Here is an 18,595-nt window from a genome sequence, read left to right on the forward strand (position 1 = left end):
CTCTCCAAAGCTACAGAGACTTCACCTCAAGCAAAAATCGTTTGTCTTCTAAGAATGCATGCTAACTGGTTTATGAGTTAAAATGACTTTTAAACTGGGTCCCCTCAACAAATTAAGCATCTGCCAGATTTTCTTCTCTCTGAACAATCTCAATAATGAAGTTCCTTGAAATGCTCCATGTAACTAGAAAAGATACTGAAATAATTTTTGTAGCCTATACTTGAAGAAATTCATTCATAATTAAGCTAAATTATTGACAGATCTTTTCTCCAATAGCTATGGCCATATAAGGTACTGCCTGGTTCAGAGCAATAGTTAGCTCCCGGAAACCCTGCTGTGATGCGTGGATGACACTACAGTGGGTGTGGGGATGGACGCTTGAAGGGCTCTCCAGCTCCCTTGAGGAAACAGCATTACAGAAAATGGAACAGGACTAATTTGAGAGCCTTTTAAAAGAGAATTTTTGGGACGGGCCCATCTTAACCACACTTTCACACTGCTCTGGTATAAACAAGCTGTTGGGGTAAGCCCAGACTAAGATAGGTGTGGGCTCCTCAGCACAACAGAGATGGAGACATACTGGCGGGAGCCCAGTGAAGGGCCAGGAAGATGATTAAGGGACCAGAGTATCTGTCATATGAGGAGAGGCTGAGAGAGCTGGGCCTATTCAGCCTGGAGAAGACAAGGCTCAGCGATCTTATCAATGTGTATAAATACCGGATGGGGAAAGAGTAAAGAAGGCAGAGCCAGACTCTTCTCAGTGGTGTCCAGTGAATGGACAGAAGACAACTGAAATATGAAAAATTCTATTTAAACATAAGAAAAAAAACTTTTTTATGGTGGAGGTGGTCAAGCACTGGAACAGGTTGCCCAGAAAGGTTGTGGAGTCCCCATCTTTGGAGACATTCAAAATCCGACTGGATGTGGCCATGGGCAGCCTGCTGTGGGTGACCCTGATTTGGGCAGGGGGATTGAACTAGATGATCTGCAGAGGTTCCTTCCAACCTCAACTCTTCTGTGATTCAGTGATTCTGAAAGCAGGTTACCTTGGCTGCTTTCTACTACTCTGGCAATGCAAAGCAGCTGCAAACTCAGTAATAAAAGAAGGTATATTCTAAATGTTTTCCACTGCTCTGATAAACCAGTGCTTCTACTCTTTGAAAATAATTATAAAAGCACAGCTCCATACTCTTAATGATACTATATAACAATACTCTTTTGCATTTACTGCCCTAGTGATAATGATAATGAATGAACTTTTTAAAGGGCAAGAAAATTCACACATAAATTATACTTTAAATGGGAGGTGTGGCTTAGAATATCTATCTGAAGCATAAACATTAAACAGTACTTGAAATTGTTTCCAAATTAAGCCACATAAATCTAATTCTAGGATGAGGGATAAATTTAAAAGAAATCCAAAATGTAATGAAAATGATTTTGTAGGTGAGACATCCAAAAGATTTATGTTCTATTATATATTGATGCCATTACAAAAATACAAAAACACAACAGCCTTCAAAATTGGTGAAATCTAATCTGGGACTGCACTGCAAGCACTAGACTGTTCATCATTCTGTGCTTGCTGTCTGCTATTATTGCTACAGCAGAATAGAGATTTGGGCACCTTGCTCTGACAGATGTTTAGGAGATGAGAATACAGTATCTGAAAATGATACACTTGTTTACAAAACACTACAATTAAATTACTTTTTGATTCCAGCCTTCATCATTCAGGAGTTCTTCATTCCTAGTAAGCGTTCTCTCTAAAGTCAGTCAGCTCTCATTCTCCCATATCTTTAATCAGACCCCAACCCCAGTCTCCTCCTCTGATAGTCCCAGTTTGCTCATCTCTTCAGCTCTCAGATGGTGTGACTGAATACTTCCCCTGTTCCCACCTCACTCCCACCATAAGCTGGCATCTACTCTAGCAAACTAAAAGGCCTAGAGCACTGTAGCATGGACCCTGGTATGGTTTTGGTTTGAACCAACTAGCACTCACTGAGACAATACATGGGCATAGTTCAGGAGTCAGCATGGACTAGAGACCATTCAAAAGAAGTAGTCTGGATGTGGCCACCCAGTTTTGAGTGTGAAGTGATTTTAGCTATATGGACACAAGCTGTGCTGTGTCAGTTGGCCTCAAGGCTAGAGAATAATCCTGGCCAATTTTATCTATTAATATAAGTGTAGCTTCAGCATCCTTGTTTCAGTCTGTATGTCCTTCCTTTCCTTGTTTGATACATCTGTTCTCTCCTCTAGGTTCAAATTAAATATTTTCTCCTTCTATGTTACCTGGTAGAAGCATGAGGTCACAAAGAATAGAGTGTAAGCAGGCTTCCTTTTCTGAGTCCAGACTTCAGCCCCAGCTCTGTCTGCAATACACAGAGCTGCCAAAATCATTTTGAACTCCTTCCAACCCCACGTTGGAATATCTGCTCTTGTACATGTGTATATGCGGATAGCTGAGAGTGCACATGTGCTCTAAGCAGATGGAATCTTGAGATATTAAAATTGCAAAACTTTAGCAAGTCTTCTATAATTGTAACTAAACTGCAGTTTTTAAGAGATTCATGAATTGAACAAAAAATAGTGTTTCTTTTTTCATTCACGACACAAAAGGTATGCCCTTCCTTAGTCCAATATCAAGTTCCTGCTCCAAAGTGTGAATGATTGAAAAGAGGGTCATAAGGATTGTTTAACAGGGACATGGCACCTTTTCACATTCTTGTGGTTAGAAAAACATGAAAAAAAGTTGGTTAAAAGTTTCCCAAAAGTTCAACCTGAAGAAGACATCCAACATGGAATATTTTAGTCCCAATGGCTGAAATCTGGCAAAGTTACAAACATATGAAGACAGGGTATTAGAATGAGAATTAACATTGGTAATAGGCAGTGCTACCAGCTGTGCCTAGCATTATAAACTAGTGAACTACCAACAAAAAATGCACGTGTGAAATAAGTGTTCCCACATGATACTACACCTGAATAAAAGCGTATCCTGATGGAATACAACAGTAAACCAGATGGAATAGAGAATGCTGGTGTGTGCCAAAGTTTTCATATCTAAGTCTAAGATGAGGCTATTCCTACCTTAGACATCTACAATGTCAGTTGTCCCCTGACCAAGCCCCAGACTCAAAACGGAAGCAAAATTAGCTTTAGCTCTAGCAGGTGCAAGATACACTTTCTAGGCCACACAGAGCTTGGCTGGCCCCATACCCCATCCACAGCACAGCTAGATCTGGCCTGGAGGGCAACAGGTGATTTCTGAGGCCTTATGCAGTTCAAGTTGGTGCAAAAATTTGGCAGAGTAATGCATTATGGAAGTATTAGCAGGATACAACACTCACATTATATCAAAAAAAAAAAAAAAAACCTCAATGAGAAACAAAGCTGCACGCACACACAAAAATTGTTGCCACTCCCAGGTTGAATCTTTCCTTTTTAGGGTAAACAGAATATAGGTGAGGGATATCTCTGTCCTTAGAGACAGAGGGAGAAGACCTATTCATTGTCAGCTTAAGATGCATGTACAAAACTTTGTCCATTTAGGCTCCTGCTTGCAAACCAATGAGTTAAGCCATTTCATCAGTCGGGGGACTGGCCAGGTTGAGAGATGCTGTGGTTGATATGACAATTTTGAGACGTCAGCACTGTGTCATTTCTTCCAAAAGGGGACCAAAACTGTGGACTAAGCTACCTTTTAAAATCATTTTGAATTTGAAAATCTATCTGGATATAAATCCTAAGTAATTATGAAGCTAGTATAGTGACACAACAGAGGAAGGTGCTTTGAGATTAGCAAATTAACAAAGTAACAAATGTCAAATGTTTTTCTGCATGTGAATAAAGATTCGCCTTAAAAATCCTGCTCCGTTACTTTCCAGAGTGGATCCTCTGCGCCCTTAAGGCCGCAGGTTCACTCGTCGCGGTTGGCAGAAGGGTCGGAGAGCGCCCGCGGCCGCCGGGGCTCGGCCCCTGCAGGTGGCGCCCGTGTACAGCGAGCGCTGCGGCGCCCGCGGAGGCGGCAGCCGCCGGCGGTGCCTGCGGGCGTGCGGGGGCGGGGCGCGGGCGGAGCCGCGGGGCGCGGGCAGAGCCGCGGGGCGCATGCTCCTGCTCACGGCTCCGGCAGCACTGCCTGCCCCTTTAGGCCGCCTTACAGCTGATGCGCAAATTTGTTCTAAGAGAGACACAGTTGCGGTGTGTTTGGAAAGCTGCAAATGCGGCAGTAAGGGTATTTCGGCACTGTCATCTAAACTTGTATTTTTCCTGATGTGAATGTCAGGCTTTTATACTGTAGACAAATGATTTATTCTTAATTGTAGCTTTTTATCAGATCCAAGCCTTCATTCCATTGCAGTGAAACCCTCCTCTGTTCAACAAAACTTTTTTGCACTAAATGACAGTAGGCTGAAAGAACCAGCTACAGGTTCAAGATAGCCCTTTGGTTTCCCTAAGGCACTTCATTAATGTTTTGGCATTTAAAGGGATAGTCCTTCTAAGGATGCCAAAATAATAATGAAGTGCCTTAATAGTTTGCCATTTAAAGAGACAAAATGGTTCGGGAAAGCTTGACTAATGGGCCAACGACCATGTAAAACCTGAATTTTCATCTCCAGTCCAATCTTGACATACTGAATGGTGTTAAGTTAGTTGCCAAACTATTCTGAGCTTCGATTTTTCTACAGGTGAAATACTGATCTTTACTAGATGTTTTACAGAGATGTCATAACAGAAATATTACACCATTTATGAAGAGCTTAGAAGGTTCTGGATGCGTACTGTGAGAGAAACGCAAGTGTTTGTGTAGCTCAGGGTCATCCCACCTCTGCTCTGGGATGGGGAGTATTTCTAACAGGTAATAGCAAGCAAGAACGGAAAAACAGCAGAAAAGCTGGTCTCAGCCACAGAGAGGATTGAGGGTTGGGAGTGGGAGGAGAAAATTTCTGAGCCAGTAAAAATTCCTGAGAAGTGAAAAGCATCAACCCCCTGAATCTCACTGTTGGTGGGAGTACTGGAAGTAGCTTTCCATCTGCTCAACTCTAGTATGTAGAGCTAGTAAAAAAATCCAACAGAACATTTGCCTGCTTGAAAACAGTTTGCCAAAACTGAAACACAGCTCAAGGTCACACTGGCTTTGACAAATTGTCATTATTTAAAAAAAATAACAATGGCAACAAAGGGGAGATTCTGCTAAAAACAAAATTAAGTGGCTTTTGTTTCTATTTCCAAATAATTTTTCATTTCTATTAGCATGAGTTTGGAGAAACTGAATTACCTCAAGGTGGTAAGGCCAGGATCAAGTTACATCATGTGTCCCAAAAGACTGCTGAAAATGTCTGTTATATCCCACTGCCATGTGTTCTGGATATACCACAAAGGGTGCAGAAAAATGACTTTAGCAGTGTTTTAAGGAGACTCAAAAAAAAAAAAAAAATCCACACACTCTTTTTCAGTGCTATTTTCTATATATAATAGGGTTTGGGAGTGCAAAACAATCCTGAGCATGAGGTACAGTGATGATTCTATTTCAAAAGGCTGAAAAAAAACCCAAAAAACCAAAGAGATATGTTTACGGAGGTCCTTATATTTGATGCAGTATGCAACTGTATTTGATAACCAAAGCTGCACACACACGAAAAAAAACCTGTTACCACTCCAGGGCTGAATCTTCTTGTTTTTAGGCTCAGCAGAATATAGGCACGGGATATCTCTATCCTTAGAAATAGAAGGAGAAGACCTATTTATTATCATTTGTTTGAGGAGACACAGGCATATTGAAATATAACAGTAAGTTTTAGAAAAAGGGGGTTCGTTGACTGGAAAACTAGCAAGATTATGAAAGATGCACAAGGATTACATGCAGTGTTGGAATGCAGAGATGAATAAACATATCGATTCTCCTCAAAAGTTTTTCTCTTCATAATTTTTCTTCTTTTGCAGGTAACCAAGTTCACACAGCCTTTTTAAAGGCTGGTAAGTTTTCTAGTTTCTGTAGATTTTCAGCACAACTGAAGGTGCAACAAAATCATTCTCCTTTTTCAGTGACCTCATTGGAAGACTCTCTCTGTGTAGGAAACTAAACTGCCTGACTATCTGTATTTCATCCTTCCCCCGAGCCCCCAGCCCAGGGTAGCAGGTAGCTAATTTGTTTGTTAGATAAATTACAGTAACCCAAACCACATCAAGCCTAATTCTCAGCTTGTATCCTTTCATACGAGATACAGATCTCATCCACGTTATGTAAAATCCAGGGAGATTTATCTTGAACTTGTTTTCACCAAGTTTCTCCACAGCCTTGCCTAATTATCGAAGAGATGTCTCATCTCTAGAGAGTAAGTAATTTAATATGTTTTTCTAGTTGCTACAGTAGCTGAGTCATAATACACGGTTTGCGAAATTACATCCTTTCTTTGGCAGTGGGCAATAAGATACACAGAGCTGCATGAATTAGTGTATATGTAGGAGAGAGTCAGATAAAAGATGGATTTGGGGAGGGTAAAGTCTACTTTTAATCCATAAAAGTATCTCCAGTTTAGCAAAGAGGACTAAAAAACCCACTGGCAATCTAACTGTTTTGGCAGAACATTTCTTCTGAAAACATGCTCTGGTGTCAATTGTCTCTAAAAAAACCCCTTAGATAACATATTAAAGTATCTTGAAAGTATGTTTTTTGCATTTTTACATCCCTAAGCACATACTTTGTTAAATCATATTTTAAAAACAGGACTTCTTTAACAAGAAGATGGGTAATTGCAACAGACATGTCCAGAAATTACATAACTGCTGTAATATACTGAAAAGAAATCTTCTAGAGGTAGAAACTTTTTTTCTTTAAAAGATTTAATCTTTTAAATAAATGCCCATACTGATTAAGATAGCTTCCTTGGCCACGCAAGCATCCAATTTTTAGATTAATTGGATATAAAGCTCTTCTGTGTTTGAAAATACTTTAGAGCTAAAATTCATCCATTCAGTAAAGAAGTGCCCATGATGAGGACAGGGTGCAGATTTCTGTTCCAATTAACATTTGACTGAGAAGAATTCTTTTTAAAATAATGATTGCATGATGGATCCCTTTTTACTTTGAGAGTAAAATTGTGTAAAAAAAAAAAGTTTTGTCTCTTTCTTAAAAAAAAAAAAAAAAGAAGAGACCAAATAGGATGAGCAGCCTTGTAAAAAGATAGAATAAAGTTAAGTGCATAAAAGAATAAATTAACTAAGCACTCAAACAGAAGGCATGACTGAAGAAAGCCATGTGACTGGAGGGCCTTCTAATGCTGCACATGTTCCAACCAGTCAGCATTTCCTTTGAAAAGCTGGAACACCCTTGTTTCTTTAGTGACAGATTAAGCACAGATGGCAACTCAACAATCTTGTCTATGCATGTTAGCCCGGAGAACGTGACCTGCATCTGTTTTAAGCAACAGACTAATGTGTTTGCTCAAGACAGCAGCAGGCATTGCTGAGTAATCCTTGGATTCACAAGAGAGCTTCTTTTCTTGCCTCTGAGACTTTTCCAACATGGAAGAACAGGTGTTCATATGTGCTTGTTCTGAGATGAAAGATGGCTTTCTGGAACATTTCTGAAATTTCTATTTTGACAGATTTTTGTGGAGAACATGAAAATGAGCACATTATGTTTCAGAACAAGGTTAGTGGAGTGCTACGCCACAAAAAATTCGTTCTTAGTATGTTAAGGCAGCAGGCCATGATTCAAATGTGCACTTAAAATAAAAATCACAATATTTTACACAAGTCTAAAAGTATTTACTATATAAACATATAGCATTTTCTGTAGAACAAGATTTTTTGTGAAGTAAACACAATTCTACATCCTGCAAGTTCATCATCTGTATTCCTACCTCTAAAATAAGTTCTGAAAACAGCATTTGCCTTCAAGCTAAAAATCAAAGATGTGCCAAACTACCAGAAATTAAGGCAATATCTATAATGTCCTGAGATAGCTAGAAGCAGGCCAAAATCTGGTATACTCCCAAACGTAGGCCCCCACCTCCATATTGACCTTATTGTTCTTTATCCTTGAACCGAGGCTGTTCAAAAAACCTAATTGCGTAGCAAAAATGGGAGAAAGTAGAAAACCTATAAGTACACTACCCACTTCCTCCCAGCTACCCTCCCTTTGGACACAGCTCCTGGGACTTCACTCTGAGGGCGGATAGGTTATGGGAGTATTTCTGAGTTAGCAAAGCACAGCATGTCCCCCCTGTATTGCAGGTAAGTGCACTTGTGAACACACTCCCATACACAGGGTAAAGCTGAGGTCCCTTGTATGTGTGCCAGGTATTCTAATAACAGGAGCTAAGTGTACTTCTAAGAATATTCCCCCTAAGCAGTTCTGTACTAGAGGCAAAAGTTGAGACTGCTCTGAAAATACAGAATATTCTCAAAATGTCCTTTTAGTCTCAATAAGAATTCTTTTTTTTTTCCTTTAAAAACCTAAAGAAGTTTCCTTGCTGCATACATTTCTTTACAACAGTGGGTAGCATTGGTGGCGCATAACTCATCCTTTGTTCACAAAGCTCCTAACACACAATTCAGGGAGTAAATAAGCATTTTCTGAATGTAATTCTAAGGTACCACCCCAGAAACTCCATACAATTCTGAGATTCTAAAGGCCAAACATGGCTTTATTTTTTCAATCTATATGAGATCTTCACCTTGAGTGTAACATGTGAACAACTCCTATTGCTAAAATAAAATAAAATAAAGCAAGGAAAAGCTCATTGTGTGTCAACACTTCTTGTACAATCAAATTTCTAGGACTTAAAGGACCACATGTTATTAGTAGGCATTTCTATCTACTTATGTCCCAAGGTATGTTTTACCAAAATCAGGGGTTTTGTGTGCTTTTCCTTTTTTTTTTTTTAATTTTAGCATTGTGATTACCTTGCATCAGAGCAGGATATGAGCATGGAATGTAAAATTTGGGGTGTTGTGCCAGAAAGACTGAGGATTGCATGATGGAAATAGGGAGCAACTACACATCATTTAGAGACAATGGTAATTTTTAAGCATTTCTGTTATCACATCATGTATTTATCTTTCAAGGAAAATAAATTCTGTAGCTCTCAGACAGTTCAGTTACCATGACCTGAAATTCAATAGTTAATTTCAATACAATATAACTTTTCAAAATCAGTTCATAAAACTTTAAACTGATGAATAGAATTAACTCAAAGTTCAGTCTTAAGAGAGCCCTAATTTAGCAGGCTTTTGCAATCCTTCCAACTCTTTTGTACTATATTTTTTCACTGCTGCATTACAAAGAGAATAGGGTATAAATTCCACAAATTTTGAGGAAGTGAGAACAAAACGATTTGGAGATAGAATATTAAATCATTTCTTAATACAAAACTCCTGAAGCATGTCCTCACACTCTAATGAATGTCTCAGTACATAATGCTCCTAAAAACAAGCCAAATCAATTTTTTGTGAAGTTTCAACATTCAAAACTGCTTACACTTTCATGAAAAATCAATATTTTTTTCAGAGACTGTAGCTGAATCAGGTAATATTTTTTGTGGAATCAAACTGTGAAGCCAAGTAGTAAGATCTAGTGAAAAACATTGAAGTAAATCCATGACCACTTTTTCTGCTTTGCTGTGAAGTATTTTTGCATAAAAGTTACATTTATGACCAAACAATTTGACATTCATTTTTTCCATGTAACTTGCTCTTCAGCAAAAACATTATGCCATAAAATGAGAACTATCTGACTCTGTATACTAGAGTTTAAGATCACATCATTAAATAAAAATAAAAAATATATATATATTAAAAGAAATGCAAGTAATATTCAGTCCTGGAAAGTCCCTGCATCATCCCTATCTTCATGATACTCAAGAGGTTTAAAAATGAATAAAGCAACCTTTATCAAATGTGTACCATTACTTATAACAGATAGAAGATAGGCATAAGGTATGAGAAGCCTGTGGGAACATATTTCAACTATTTTGTCTTTTCAGAGTTGGACAGATTAGTGAGTAGCATTAATATGATAGAGATTTTGTGAACTGAAACCATTGTTTGAGTTGACAAAGCTACTAAGAATTATTTTTCTGTTAAAGCCCCTTGTTTTCCAATTCACTCCACAGAGTTTAATTTGCTTTTTCATTGCTTTAAGAATAAGCTGTTGTTATGCATTATGTTAAAAACAACAACTTGCTCTAGCAATGTTTTTTACAAGTGGGTTTCATATGCAAAATCAACGTATATCAGGGATATTCTTAGCTAATACAAACTGTCACATCCAGTCAAATCAGCGGCAATAGAGCTATTTATTTCACCCAAGGATCTGGTTTCTACAGAGGTTTCTACTTTCAAGTTATTAGTAACCAATGTCATACTGCATACACTGTTAAGTTATTAGAGTTTTAACAAAGACTGCTATTGCTCTAACTACCAAAAAAAAGAAAAGCTCACTGAAAAACCACTACTGCCCAGAACAACTCCAATGCTGTTGTTTTTGTCTGCTCTCTTTCATGAATATGAATAAAGTAAATTCTGATCAAACACAATCAGGTCAATAGGAACTTCTGTATCAATATCAACACATTTCAGAGCAAGCCAGGCCAAAGCAAAACATTTTGACACCCCCAGCAAGGTGGCATTTCCTTTTCTGCTCCTATCCTGCTATTCCTTTGAATCCCACACTGCTCACCATCCGCCATGCTTGTAATGCAGGAGATATCCCAGAGAAGCCTCACATTTTGAGTAATCCTTCCCAAGTAAATGTCTTAGCTGGTCCCAGCCAACAACATACCCTAAGGTGGGGCAGATGCTTTGAGGAGAACCTCTGAGGAGGCATCTCTGTGACAAACATGTCCAGAACCTACAGCCTAGCATCTGCAGCCCCTGCCCTCCTAGCCTGCTGGTCTGGCCCTCCACCAAGCCTGGTACAATCTGCAGTGGTGCTGAGGCTCACAGCAGAGTGATATCAGGAGGGTTCAGACTGGGATCAGTATATGTTGAGATGAGGCCACTGTCATTGCAAGAAGAGCTCCCACAACTTCCGTAGACTGTCAGGTTGCAGTGGCACTCAGACAGCAAGGCATGTAATCATCTGCAACAGCACAGACTCTCTCCTTCTTCAGGACCTCATGTCCCAGATGTAGCAGTCTGTTGGTGCTGTTTCCAAAGAGCTGGGTCTGGCACTTACGGTCGCAAAGCAAGAGCCAAGACTCCAGGGCTGTTCTGTAGCTGTCAGTTTGTTGTTGGGGCTTCATATTCAGAGATAGCTGTCAATAGCACTGTCCCCAGCTACATCATCGCACTGTATCCCCTTGCTAAAACAGGATTTATGATAGTGCACAGGGCCCTATAGATGAAGTCTTAATTGCCTGAAATTAAGAAACCTGAGAGACGTTCTCTCTCTTTAGCATTCTGACCTTGTTCAAATTCCCACTCAACTGTAAATAGGAAAAATAAACACACTTACAAAATGCAGGAGAGAAAAAGAGATTACATGTAGATAATGTTGACAGATATCCACTTAAGGCACACAAATTGAAATTGCAACAAGTTTTAATAACTCCAGTCAAGACTCAAAAAAAAAAAAAAAAAAAAGTTATCCAAAGCCATCACATAAGGAAACATATGAAGGTAGAAAATAATCAATATGAAAAATGTTATAAGTTAAATTTGTAAAATTACTGGACATTTTAAAAGAAAAATCCAATTCAAAGCTATCCCCACTTCAAGCGTCTTCTATTGTATTTCTCTAAGTGCAGTATTGTGGATGAATTTGGATTTCCACAGTGATATCCTGACTTTTCTGAAGTCAACTGGGCAAAGATGCCATCCAAGATCTGCCCTTCAAACCTCTGATCCCTCCATTTCTTGCTATTCTCTGAACAGCACTGGTCCCCTGTAAATTTAGTCCTCACCTATAACATTCAGCTTCAGTTCTTATCTTGTACATCTGCTAGGAGGCCCTGGCCCTGAACTGATTGTTTATAACGCTAAATTGTTAGAATGGATCCTGTTGTGACTTTGACCCAAGTCAACTAAAGGTGTTCCTAACAACTCCTGGGTGCTATTCAGTAGTTAACATGGGCTAAAGATCATTCTCACTAGGCAGTTACAAGGCCAGCCTACTTAGAGGGCAAGAGAGTTTAGGAGGATGGAGAATGGTTCCAAATACATTCATTTCATTAGTATAGACACAGCCATAGTCTTTCCATCAAAACTCAAGTCCTTTGCCAATTACTGATCATTTTGTCGCAAAAAAAAAAAAAAAAAAAGAAAAGAAAAAAGCAGGCAAATGTCCTAACAGCATCCCCAAATTATCAAATTCAGGCTCACATAGATCAACACAAGAATCTCATGTGACCTTATATTTATCCCTCCTTAATTGAACCAAGGGGCTTTTTGCACAGCTTTCTCAAACAATTACTTTTCAGATTCAAGGTTAATAAACTAACCTAAGTAAAACAACATGTGTGGAATTTAGCTTACAGATTAAGACACCTAAATTTTGCTGCCTACACACAGGTGTCTAAATTCACAGTATATTCTAACTCTCCCCTTTAAAATGGCAGCCTAGACATCTTGCTCAATGTAGATCTGGAGATCTACCTGAAGATTTCTACATTGGATGTCATCAGCTACAAACAGAATCCTACATTAGGTATCATAAGCTACAAACTGAATCTCCTTCCCTCCCATATGACTACAAATCAAGAACAGTTCTACAACTGATTTAGTTTTTCTACTTCGATACTATGAAGACAAAAACGTTTGTTTACTGAAGAACATGGCTAAATGAATCCAGCTGAGCAGCCACTAAAAGTGCAGCTATGAAAGAAAGCTCAAATACAAATGAAGTTAAAAATAAAGGTCTTTCCTTTAGTTTAATATGGCAATATCAGTAAGGCCTTTGTCATCTTCCCATTTACGTTAGTGTTTTATTTTGGCTTTGATTTCTATTCAAAGATCTTCTGTCAACATTTTGGAGCATCTTAATTGATCTTCCTGATATAAATCAAACCTGACAGAAAAGCAAATTGATTTTTGATCTCATCATTAAAATACTTTCCTCCTTTTTCTTGTAACTCTACAGTATTGATCCATGAGATAGCTATGGCTTTAAATACATGCCTTAGAAAAACACTGAATATTAGTAGCTCATTAGTTCCTCTATGTCTTCAGAGATATCCGAAGCATCTTTGCAGATGGTTCTTGTGATAGTGTGCTATAGCTTTCTCATACTGCACCTGCATTAAAGGATTAAATGCTCAACTATCACTGGAACTTGACCCAGTGCCCCTTGAAACATCATGTAAATAAAACAATAGCAAGGCTGTGACTTGAACTGTACATATGTAAAGACAGAAAAATATCAGTTTTTCTTTGGCAAGATGCTTTCAAATCCTGGCAAAATACCAAATATAGCATGTGTCTGCTAAAAAGGCACAATGAGCAACAAAATGGCTGTAAAAGTGTCTGTCCAAACATTTGTTTTTCTGCAATAAGATTCTTGTGGGTTTATTAAAGAGAGAAGTTCTATAATGCTGCCATAAAAATCATGAAAGACTAGAGAATATATGCCAAAGAAGAGGTATATCCCAGATATAAAAACTTCTTGGTTTGACACTCCTGAGGCTGAAGGTTGAATATTAACATATGATATATGAAAATTGCTTTTATTACCAAGACAAAAAAATTACTCTCAACAGTGCTTAACTTGATAAATATTATGTATGTTATAAAACATAATCAGAATAGTGGACTATTTGTAATGCCATTCAGTGACATTCATCCTTAGAATGCCATTCACCCTTAGAATCAGCTTTGATATGAAAAGCTTGCTAAGTACCTGTCAAGTGTATTTTTCAGGAATGTCTGGGGAAAGGGATTTAACATGGTCATCAAAAGGAGACAGCTGAAGAGAAGGCAAGCATCAGCACTACATCAACATTATTAAGTATGAAGCATCTACATTAATCTTTAATATTTCTTCCTTGAGTTCACAACAATAGATTAAGCCATTAAGCCTGTCAAGCAAGAGTATTATTTACCTGAGGTAGTCCGTCAGTCATAGGAAGTGTTCTTGGCCAAGAGATTTGAAAGTTTCCAAGTACCATTTTCAAAATGACAATACCAGTATGATTACTTTCATCACTCAGTCACAGAACTCCCTCCTTAACTGTCTCTTTGCACACAAATCAGAATTCACTGTTCTAAACCTCTGCTTAGTCACAAAACACATCTACCACAGACTCCTGTTGTATTCATACTGGTGAAGAAGATTATTCTCTTCACAAAATAGCTCAAAAATGAAACAATTATAAGTATTGCACTATGGACATGAAATAAGGCCATAGCTAATGCAGTTCCAAAACTACAGATATATGGCCAAATTTGATTATTTTATTCCAGGCTGTTCCAGAAGATCTATGAAAGGTGAAAAGCAACTCAACCTTTGCCTATGCAAGATAGGAAAACCCTTAGGTCACCATGTTCTGTGCCTGTGCTGTTAACGATTAAGAGAGGAAAAGAAAAGCAGGGGAGGATAATATTTTAATGACTTTACTCCATTTTCAGCAACAGGAAATGTGGTGGTCAGCAATTTAAGTCACATCCTGTGAGATATTGAGCATCCCTGCTCAGTCTTTTACAGCCACTGTAACTCTGACCTCTTACTTTCTTTGGCTGAGAGCCATCAGATGCATTCTTACCACACTTCTTGACTACGTTTGAAAATGCAGTTTAAACACCACAAATGTCAATATTCAGCAACTCTCCTGAGAGACCAAAGGATCTGGTCTCTGCTTTTTGGGCATTCTTGTCATCTTGATATGTATCAAGATTAGAAAGAGAAGAATCAATAGTTTGCCTAATAAGTAAATTTATACTTTTCATAAACTAGAGAGGCATTTTCATCTTAGATACAGAGAAAAAAAGTGAACAGCTTAAGAACTTTGAAAAGCATCTCCTTGATGACCTCCTGTATTTTTAGACAGGCAGCTACTTCCAATGTACAGACAGCAATTTTCCAGTAGCACTGAGACAGACAGTATCTCCCAGTTCAAGGATTCTCTCTCTCCTTCTAACCTATCTTTTTCACCTGCTGCGTAAAAGGCTTTGGGAGTAATTGATATTTCTACTTGGTACAACATTTTTTTAAATTGTTGTGTAGTCAAACTAAAATGATTTCTCTTGGTTTACAAAGTGTTTGATGCCTTTTAAACTTTTTTTCACCTTTTCTCTCACATTTTCAGTTTGTAAAACAAATATATTTTTTTCCAAACCCTCAAAACTGACTCATTCTAAAGATGGCCAAAAAAAAAAAAGGCTATAGGATTTTCAAAACTTCCCCTTACCCAATTCTTTTTTTAGCTGATCCTCAGATAAAGCGCTCATCACTGTCTGAGAGGGAAATATGCTGCCTGACACAGACCCCCTAGCGGTCCCCTCCTCATTTACCGAGTTTAGCAAAAACTGTCCTGCCATGAGCACTGGCAGACTCAGCCCCTCAGCCTCTTTGACAACAAGCCAACTATAGTACAGTGGTTATTTGACTTGACCTTACATGCTAAACAGCATCAATTTGCAAGTCAGTCAAGACTGCAGGAACATTTATTCCAGCTCAGAGAAACCCTTTCCTGATCAGATGCCACTGCTGTGGACCCTTCTTATAGGGGATAATCTGGTGAGAAGATTGCTGTGTGCTCTCTGAGAGAGCTGAGCTTTTCTGACAGAGAGTATGCACTTCCATTTCCAAACCATTCCCCAAATTAAATTGAAATTTGTAAATAACTTTAATGTCTGGGAAATTTAATTTTGATTAAAAAATGTATTTTGTAGAACTTTATCACACAAAAATGAGTGCTTGGCTTTTTGATTGTCCCTAGTAATAGCAGGGAACTTTCAGTACACAAAGATGACAAGTGGTTAGTCAAAGGTAACCTCACTTGGCTGTGTCTACTTTTAGTTGTGTTTTTTGTTCTAGGCTCTTTTGCTACTAAGTATGAATTATATGCAGGAGCACACCCACTTTCCATATTCTAGTCTCCTCTCGAGGAGTTCATGGTGCTCAAACATCATAAGATTGAGCTATAAAAGAGATTTTGTAGAGTTGGGAGTTAGATTCATATTTCCATTAATTTGCATAAGCTTAAAACTTCTCTAAAGCTTCTAATTTCTGTGTAACTTGCTTGTGGTGTACTAAATGAGGGTACCATGGTAGCCGTGGCTGCTAAGCTAATAAGATGATTATTTTCATCATCTGTAGTAGTTAATTGGAGTGGGTCATGTACCTGTAGGCAATCAAAAAAGAAATCAAAAGGACCAAGTTAATCAGGTTTGAATTTAGAACATCTGCAGGAAGAGTCTTTCAAATATTAGAAGCTATCTTTGAAGAAAGTGCCACATGAAATAAATACAAATCTTTGGGGCAGGAAGAAAGTTTTCAGTCTAAAACTTGAAATATAAAAGGAAGCTCTTGTAGGAAGAATGTTTAAGGCTTTTGTTCATAAAGTTATATCTCCAGTTCACTTCCTTCCTCCCTGAAAAGTATTTTTCTGCTTAGTATATGTGTCTGAAATGAATAAGACCAATAGAAGATTTGCCAAGGCTTATATTTCAAACCAAATGCTTTACATATGAGAAGACCTTTTCAAAATAGCAGTCTTAATTGCAGAGAGGTTTTTATTTTAACTATTTTTGATGATCCTTAGACATACTTTTGAGTTTCTGCTTGCATACTAACAAAAAGAAAAGTAGAGTCACTGGAAGAGAAACTATGTAACTAGAATTTCAACTTTTGTATTTCCATTGCATATGAGAAACAACAAGAGACTAACTTAGTACTGATGTGAAGTAGACAATGTCTTACCTTTTTAAAGAATCTTTTTCCAGTACAGGAGTTGTTCTGTGTGTTATTTTTTAGTGAAATATTTATCACAGGTCCCTCTTCACAGCTTCTGGAACCAGAGCTGGATATTAGCTTCATGAATACAAATTTTGGCTTGTTTTCTCTTCTCCTCTCCTCCTGATTTTAAGGACTTTTATTTCTCCAGTATGAGTTGCTTCCTTTCCTGCTGCTACTGCATGCATTTTTCTATCAGCACCCTCTCCAGGAGAGGTGTCCTATTTCCCTTTCAGCTAGGAGAAGGTTTTTTTATGATAAAAGTAAAGAACAGAAATATATATTGCAAAGTAGAGAAATATGAAGAAGGAAGAGACAGGATTTGAGACACTATAAGTTTCCAGGATCTAATCTAACTCTAGCCCACTAGAATAAATTTTGAAGAGTGAAGACTGAAGGGGAGAAGGTCCCCTCTTAGCTGCCACAGTTCATAACTTGGTGTATTCACATGAAGTAAAATTGTTGGTAATTTAAGAAAACATGCCAGGCTGTGAAATGCAGTGGCTAAGCAGTGGTAGAAGGATGAACAGACAGCTGGATCCAGTATCCTAGTAAGTGTTCCCAAATAAAACATTAGAGGTTGTGAGTGAAAGCTCTGAGGAGTCATGTCTGTAAGTGTGTTGCAGTCATAGGACTCCTGCAGTCACAGTGAATTAACTGCTTGGGGATTTATGAAGCCCAATACTAACATGATCACTATGCGTATAAGAGGTTTTAGGGCAATGTGATGCTCAAAGATGGGGTTAAGGGACATAGTGACATAGTTACCTGCGACAAAGGAAGAGATATCTTTATATTCCTGCTATGCAGTTACGCTGTAGCAAGCAGTTCTGGATGGGGGCTGGAGCTGGACTGCAAAAGAACATGCCAACCCAGTTCAAAACAGATATTTTTCCCTAATAAAAGATGGATGTAATTGCTGGGATACACTGAAGTTAAAAAGAAAAAGCCATGTTAAGGGATGAGAGACCATGGACATCATGTACAACCACAGGATTCTGCACATGCACACCTATGCTGGTATGGCACATAACTACACTCACTCAGTGACTCTCTGGTTCCTGTATTCTGAGACCACACAGGGTCCAGTGCCAGGCATATTGCAAACCATTTCTGGGGCTTCAGTTAGACTGATAATCCAAAGGGTAGACCTTTCCTGGCCATGCTTTCATATGGCGCATACTGCACATGGGCTTACTGAGAGATGAAACTCAAAATAAAACTCTCCAAGTTTATTGCTCTGATTGAGGTAGAAAGGAAGGCTGAGATAAATGAGTTTTTAATTCTTCTTCTTCCTTTTTTTTTTTCTTTTTTTTTTTTCCATTGGAGAAAGAGCTTAGATTTTTCTTCTTTAGGCATGCAAATGAAATAGCCTCTAATTGATCCTCCTGGGCACTAGCAGCACTCTCAACCAGTCAGGGAAATGGAAAGAACGCTGTTGATTTGCTATAGAAAGAAAAGATTCAGCTTTCAAATGCATCACAGCACAGTATCAAAGGATGTTTGTAGACAGGCAGAGAGCACAAAGTTTGCACCCAGCTGTAATTAAAAGTTCACAGGCTTGCTAGAGCTAATTCCTGAATGCTGAGCAGACGTGAATCAGAGCCACAAGGTACTTGACATTTTGACAGTGTGTTTTGCAGACCTTTAATGAATATATAAAAGTACAGAGCAAATGATAGAATTTTGCTGAAGAAT

Source organism: Apteryx mantelli, chromosome 1 (assembly GCF_036417845.1).
Source record: "Apteryx mantelli isolate bAptMan1 chromosome 1, bAptMan1.hap1, whole genome shotgun sequence".
Taxonomy (NCBI): Eukaryota; Metazoa; Chordata; class Aves; order Apterygiformes; family Apterygidae; genus Apteryx; species Apteryx mantelli.